The following is an 8,350-nucleotide window of genomic DNA, read 5'->3' as shown; positions in this document are numbered from 1 at the left end:
AAGTGCAGGTGCAGCCCGAGGAAGGAGGGGAGAGACAGGAAGAAAGGGAAATAGACTGAAACGGTAACTATCATGGTCCCCATGTTGAGTTCTTCATTACATTTAGGATACAGAGAAACCCATATGCATAAGGAAAATATTGTTACACCCATTTCACAGGCGAGGAAACTGAGACTCAGAGATTTAATTACTTTGCTCAAGTTCACACACCTGTTAATGTGGCATGCTTGACTTTTCAAAGCCTTCTTTCTACTCACTATAGTATGATCAGGCACTAGATTAAATATATAATTTCACTTTTCATGTCTTATTCAGTACAGCAAGCCATAGAAGTAGGTTATTAGAAAGGTGGAGGTCTTGTGGTTGGCTCAGTGGTAGAGCGTCGGTCAGGTGTGTGGAAGTCCTGGGTTTAATTCCCAGTCAGGGCACACAGGGGAAGCAGCCATCTACTTCTCCACCTGTCTCCTTCCCCCTTCTCTCTCTCTCTCTCTTCCTCTCCCACACCCATGGCTCAAATGGTTCAAGCAAGTTGGCTCCGGGCACTGAGGATGGCTCCATAGCCTCACCTCAGGTGCTAAAGTAGTTCGGTTGCCAAGCAACAGAGCAGTGGCCCCAGATGGGCAGAGCATCGCTCAATAGGGGGCTTGCTGGGTGGATCCCAGTTTAAGTGCATGCAAGGGTCTGTCTGCCTCCCTGCCTCTCTTAATTAAAAAAAAAGAAAAAATAAGGTAAAACCTGAAACTCAGAGACATCAGGTAACTTATCTGAGGCTCCAAAGTCACTAAATAGCAGAGTTCTGCCTGATTCCAAAGCTTGGACCTCATACAAGGAGGGTGGAAGGTGAACAAATAGAGACAGAATAACGTCGCTCCTGGAAGTAAGGATCGCACCACCATGTTAACTCTGGACTTGCTGCCATTCTCACATTTCCCAAGGAGCAGACAATCTCTGCTTTGACAGCACAGACAGATGAGAGGTGTGTGCAAACAGAATGCTGGTAACCGAATGCTGTGGAAAGAGAGCCCATGAATGAAATAGATTCCACTGTGAACAGTTTTGCTGAGAAGAATAACAAAACTATAACTTAGCTTTTTGTAAAAATAAAAGGGTGTTCATACTTTTCATCTGCTTTCAGTTAAAAAGATACATTTTACATGAATCCACATGTATGCTTTCCTTATACAAGTGAAAAATAAATTACAGATGAAGTCACTTGACTTACTTCTCCAATATCCCTTCCGCACTATACAGGTCCATTCCCCAGAAGGGACTGGTGTGTATCTAGACCTTTTCCCATGTATCTGCTCTCTTGCATTGAAAATATACAAACTATACTCACCTACATGTTCTAGGCACTGCTGGGCACCAGGGATACCGTATAGATAGGCCTGGGTCAAATACGTGTCCCCTCTGTGGTGGAAGCAGGTCAGCCATCCTCCAACCATATCAAACGGGTTCTCCAAAGGGAGGCCGAGTTTGTTACCAGGAAGAGGAAGAATTGCTGGGTAAACAACAACAGGACCCTCTCACCCTGGAGAGGCCGTGTCTGTTCACAGAAAACCAAAGGTTGTAATTCACTTAGAATTAGAACTTACCGAGTTGACCAATGGGACAAAATAAAAGAATGAATTGAAAATCTTTGGGATCATTTCTCATGAGACCCAGACTCTATCTTGTCCATGTTGTCCGGAGCCGATGGGAGTGGAGAGAAGCTGGTACGATCCGGAGAGCCTGCTAGTGTGGAAAAAGGCCCAAAGAAAATTCTATGTAAAGGTTTTTAACTTGTTGGGACTTAAGAATTTCTTTTCACTACAAACTAAACCTAATCCTAGTGCTTTTGCCTGTGGCCGTGGGGATGGTCAGGACATGACTGTGACAAATCCCCAAATAAATAGATTAGCCCACTAGGAATTTTTAGAGAGAAAAAAAACAAAACCGTGCCCAGAAATGGCAGGAAAGGCTGCACAACTCGGCTTCCTCCACAAATATCAGGCCTCTTATGTAAGGGAGGAAGACAGAGTGGAAACAGAGGGGCAGGATTTCATTTCAGTCCGCGTGTACTGTTCGCTGGGACCGAGCCAGTTCCGTCCAGTGGGCGGCTCTTGAGAGGGAGAGAGCCCGGGTGGGTGCTGGCCTATCACCTCTACCTCAGGATGAACAATCCTCCCGTTTGCTAATCAGCATGTAATCTGCTAAACCTACTACATTTTTGTGAAATTTCGAAAGGTCTTTTATGACAGACATTTTCGTTTTCAAGCACACACAAAAGTAGAGGGAACATTATAAAAAACACATCCGTGTACCCACTACCCAGCTTTGATGATTAACACATGAGGAACAATCTGGGTTTATTATCTCCACTCATTCTCTCTATCCCGTGGGATTATTTTAAAGATATCATATAACATAAATAATATTTTAAGGAATTAAAAAACATTTTTTTAAAGTCATACAATTCATATATCTTTCAATGGTGTCATGACTGACCTCAACAAACTCACACACCAGAATTAGATAAATCTGACCAAAGAAATAAATCTGTTTTTATCCTTCCCACCTCCCCATGCACCTTCCCCCAAAGTGAGTCACGTCACTCAAGAATAATTATGGAGCTATTTGGACATCCCCTATGTCCATGGTTAGCAAACTGTGGCTCGCGAGCCACACGCGGCTCTTTGGCCCCTTGAGGGTGGCTCTTCCACAAAATACCATGTGCGGGCGCTACCTCGATAAGAAATGTACCTACCTATTTAGTTTAAGTTTAAAATATTTGGTTCTCAAAAGAAATTTCAATCGTTGTACTGTTGATATTTGGCTCTGTTGACTAATAAGTTTGCCGACCACTGGCCTATGTCAACAGCATCATCCAGTTAGGGGCCTGAGGTCCCAGAACTGTGAATCTCTGAAGCAAATTCTCATACCCATGTGTCTCTCCCTTCTATTTTGAAACCAAATGACTTCGGCATCTAGCTTGCCATCCACATCTTTCATTCTTTGCTGCCCCTGGCACTGGAAGGAAACCTTTGCCTATGTCTGGACATCCTTGCATGCATCCCCTTAGGCGCAGGAGTCGTGAAATGCCAATACGGTTACCGCAGAGACAGCTCTCTTCCTCTGGGAGCAGTGCGGGATTCTGATGGACGGCACGTGGCATAAGGACGCTGTCTCTCACAAAGATGAAGGAATACGGCTAAACTTTCAGATCCACAGCTTGGTGGGCACTTGTGTTAGATTGTGATTGGACCCTTCAGATTTCACAGATAAGACAAGATGATCTTCATGTGTAAATAAAAATAACTGGGCAGGATATGCAGCTTGCTAAACCCACCTGTAATACATAGTGTGGGAAGAGGCAGGAGAACCCTTAACTTACTGGTCAGTGAGGTGGAGAGGTGGTTCCTTTCCTTAAAAGGGGTGAAAGTCACTACAGGTGGTGTTATCTGGGATGAAGAATCCAGTTTTGAGCTGTAAAATAAAGATTCTTGAGAAAATGCCGTACAGAGAAAAATTAAAAAGGTGGTGGGGCTTCAGTATGTATAGACACAGGTCTCTGATTTCATTCACTAGATTATAATCCGCTACACACAGGGCTGGGGCTGGTCTTGCTAGCTACTGTTTTCCAGTGCTCACCATAGTGTATGTCACATCGGGGAAGTCATGTACAGACTTGTTGAAAATTGAATGAAGTAATTGGGGGCCATTAGTGGTTGTATTCTCAGCAATCAGTTGCTTCCTGAGAACATTTCCTAAACTTGTATTGTGCACCAAGTATCACTGCCCTAGGTCCTGCAGAAGCTACAAAGATGGTTAAGTTAAAACTCCTGTCCTCAAGTTTATGAGGAAGGGTAGGAGACAGCTTGACAAAACTACCTATCAATAAAGCCTCCAGACTCCATTAGGGAGAAGTTAGGGCCCTGTCTTTGAAGCTATCCAGGAGTGGGAGACAGAGCAGCTTGTGGTACAGCTCCTGCCTGGACATGGAGTGACCCAAATGCTTCAAGTGGGGCTGAATCCTTCTTTCATGTTCACCAAGGATGACAAGGGGGTCACCCAGCTAGTAATGGAAGTGACCTGGAAACCCCCAAGTTTAAATGATGGTTAGGAGAACATTTATTGAATTGGAAGAGAAAGTGCATTTGAGATAACAAAGCTCACAGGTTGTCGTCTTGGCTTATTTTATGACCCATCTCCTCCCCTGGGAACTAGCAGTGCTTGGGTTTAGCCCTCGGGTTAGAGCTGTTTCCTTCTCCTCACTTTGTCTAATTCTCTCAACATTGCTTTCGGTTGGGTCTTAACACGGAGTCAGGTGGCTCTCTTCTCCATGTACCTGTTGGTTGTTGGAGAAACCAGTATTCATAATTCCATCAGGGGGGTGGCCTCTCACTTCTTTGGGGCCCCTTCCGTGTAGATGGGATGAGATCCCCACCAGTCCTGAATAATTCTGGGGGGGACTCTCCTGAGAACAGTCACCAGATTCCTTGGTCTCACTGGGGACTTGGGAATCAAGAAAGAGGCAAAAAAGAGACTGGTTTGCCTGAGGAGGGGAGGCCTGTGAGCTGCCCATGTTCCTCTCTGCACAATGGGTTTTGGGAACAGCGTGGCTGCAGCCCCCAGCCCCATCTGATCACGGACGGGCCACGGAGTGGAACTGAGTCCAGGAGTCAGGGAACCACCCCCCAGCCCCATCTGATCACGGACGGGCCACGGGGTGGAACTTTGAGTCCAGGAGTCAGGGAACCGGCTGGAGGAAGAGCCAGGTGTTACAAAGTGGGCGCTGACGACTGAACAGAGACTAGCTAAGAGCAAGTGCCCTCCCGGGATCACGGGGTTTAACCCTGGTAGAAAGATGCCCGTGTAGCTGGGAACATCAATCTTTTTTTTTTTTTTTCTTGGAACACTGAAACCAAATCATACCAACCAGAGAGAGGCTTTCATCCCACCTGTGTGAATATTTACACATAAAACGTGTCAATCTGGCAGGCGGCGTTGGATCTCAGCCGCCGACAGCGCCATAGAATGAGCCCGGGAAGAAGAATGAATGTGTTTGGCCACGGTCCCGGGAAGCATGTTTGAAGGGAGCTCTTTTTGAAATGTTTTCCAGCTGTTACTTCCTTTCCAAATGATCTGAGCCTAATTCAATTTGTGGCACCTTCCTCTCTTCCAGATTTCTTTTTTTTTTCAGAAGGCCAATTACCAGCATATGGCTCTGCCCAGCCATCTATATGTTCCCCTGGTTTTGGCTGTGACTTTTACTGAATCATAAATCAGTGACCGGTACATAAATCGGTACAGGGGAAACGTATTCCACATCACGTGGTCTTTCAATTCCAGGGCGTGATGGCAGTCTGGTGAGATGCTGGGCGTTATCTGCAGAACGCTGCGGGTGACAAGGCGGACAGCTGTCCCCGAGCTGACTCAGGGCAGCACTTTACCGGGTTTCTGTGGGGGAGACAGGCAAGGCAGACAGAGCCAGGAACACCCATGGATTGCAGTGAAAAAAAAAACCCCAACAAAACAGAACTTGACTCTGGAACTGTTGTTCCATCTTCATAGATCATAAAAACTATTTATGAAGCAAAACATGACTCCATAGACACGACTTTCCTTCTGGTTTAACCTTTCTCCACAGCTCCCATTCCTGGTGTGGCCGGCAGTGATGTTAGAGATGGGAGGGGATGAACACCTGCAGAACATGGACTGGAGAAGTGAGAATTCCAAACACACGTTGTCACTTTACCAGAAAAGGGGGTTAAGAGTCCCTCTATCGCCTGGAGATGCTGGCGAAGACACCACACACACCTCCTGGCGAATCGGTCAACTGAGTTGATGAACTGTGCAGACTTCGTTTCTGCCCTCCCATCCCTGGGAGCCAGCAATCTCTGTCTGTATAAATACATAAATACATACACGTCTATACCTATCGACCCATCCACACATACGATATATACTCACGTTTGTGGGTACACAAGACACAGAGTTTATTCTTATATTTAGTATTGTGCTATTGGCCATACGAGTAACTGTAAACCTACTTTGCCTCACCCTTCCAGACACTCATCCTATTGGCTCTGCCTTTCTGGAGAACCCTGACTCCTACATATGCCTGTCTGTCTTCCTGGACCAGAATGCATGCTCTGTGAGAGCAGGGACTTTGTACTGTCACTGCTTTACATCCTCAGCCCTCAATACCTTTTTGTTGACATGGGCAAGTAAAAATTTCAGATTAGAAAAATCCTACTAAAGGAAATAAGCAGGTGATTAAGAGCCAATGGATAGAGAGAAAATTTCCTTCCTGTGTGGGGTTGATGTGTCCCCTTCCCTCCCAACTCATGGCCACCTGGAAGCTGAGGACGTGACCTGATATGGGAACAGGATCCTGCAGATATTGTTGGTTAAATGGAGATGACATCCCAGTGGATTAGGGTGAGTGCTCATCCAGCTGGTCTTTATAAGGAAACAGAGACATGGAACCCACAGCAAGAAGAACACCATGTGAAGACAGAGACAAAGGGGTGTGAAGGAGGAACAGAATGCGACATCAGAGACGGATCACACCAGAACGGCTGGCAACCCCCAGGAACTGGAGAGAGGCGAGGATGGCTTCCCCCGCAGAGCCTCTAGGAATGGCCACTGCGGACACCTGCTGGTTGTGGTGCTTTGTTATGGCAGCCCGAGGACACATACACGCCCTTCCTCACCCCTCTGCCAGTCCCCTAGAGCCGTGTGATTCAACTGCAGTTGCCCCACATAACCCTCACAGGATTTCTTGTCCCCCCCCTCAAACCCAGGGTCCAAGTGCAGGTTCGGACTCGGCCACCCTGGAACCTGGGATCTGGACCTGAGCCGGTGGTGAAAATCTGCTGGCGGTAACAATGTCGGGTTTCACCTGCCAGTGTTCAAAGGCAGATGTTCTCTAGGAGCTGGGGGTGTTCCGCATGCGCAGCAAGCTTTTTCAGAACTGTCGTCTCCCAGGTGGGAAGGAACCAGCCTCCTAACCTGCTGGGAACCCACACGAGGGTACCAGCCAACCACGCGGACGGGGTGCCCAGAGGCCGTGAGGAGTGCTCACCCAGCTCTCGGTTCATTAAGCTGCTTTCTAAATGCAGACTGGAAAAGTAATCTATGAAGGGGTCTCCCAGAGTCCCATCGACTGCTGTTTCACCCTGAGGACTCAGGAAGCTTCTCTCTGCGAGGGCCGGGGTCTCGCATGGCTGCCGTGTGGACGCTGCTGGGGGCTTCCTGCGGGACTGAGGAGCAAACGGCGGGCCTACTGGCATGGAGCTACTACTGGCTCCCGCAGCACTTAGAGCTCGTCATAGCACTTATCAGTTTGTAATTGCATATTTCTGTGATTGATTTATTTTGCCTGGAAGGATCTTTGTCTGTTTTGCCGAAGTCCCCCAGGAGGACAGGCGCCATGACTTTCTCGCTCCCCACTGTCTGTCGGGCAGAGCACAGCACACACAGCCTTCAACAAGCATTTGATGAATTCTTGCTGCAGGAAAGGGAGCCGTGCCAATACAGGTGAACTTCAGGATGCTAAAGGCACCCCCTAGAGAGTGACAACTCCTTTAGAAGCAACCTCCCTATTATACATCTGCCTCCTGTGTGGCCCCACTGATGGAAAGTCCTTCACTCTGATCCTCACATACGGAACTTCAGCTAAAAAGTCATGGGGCTTCCTCCCCCAGTTCTATTTATTTTAACCTCTTTTTTTTTCGGTAGTCAATGTTTTATCCCCCGAAAGGAAACCTTATGAGGAATTTTAATCCCAAACCAACTAAAACTGAGTTGTTCGGGATACAGAGGAAGTATGGGGGAGAGGGAACCCTCACAAGCCCTCCATATATATATGAGCGCCTCAGGTGCTGCCATGATCCCCTGAGGGTTTCAGGTTTGAAGAGCCCAGCCTGGGGGTCCCCAAGGATCCCCCCAGCTGGGGAATGTGGGCCTCAGAGACCCAGAATTCCATGGAAGCTAGGCCTTCAGACCTTGACCCAGACGCCAATGTTGGGACCACACTCACACTCACACTCACCGCCCCCCCCCCCCCCCAGGAGTGGCCTACCCAGAGTGCAGGTTCTGGCTCGGAAGAGAACTGTCTCCCCCGCCCCCTTTGTACTCATCTTGTAAAAAGACCACACGCTCCACAAGACTGGGTATCAGGACAAAACACAGGACATCCACATAAGAAAAATAACTTTGTTATTAAGCATATATAATCTTATCGAAAGTACTCATAGTATCACATCTGTAACTATTTGATTACTAGCTCAATTGTTACATGGACCTGTTATAAATAATGAACAAAGTAGCTACTGAAGAAGATGGCCAGTCACTGGGAAGTAGA

The sequence above is a fragment of the Saccopteryx leptura genome, chromosome 11 (assembly GCF_036850995.1).
Source record: "Saccopteryx leptura isolate mSacLep1 chromosome 11, mSacLep1_pri_phased_curated, whole genome shotgun sequence".
NCBI classification, from domain to species: Eukaryota; Metazoa; Chordata; class Mammalia; order Chiroptera; family Emballonuridae; genus Saccopteryx; species Saccopteryx leptura.
Note: the sequence above shows the minus strand (reverse complement) of the source record.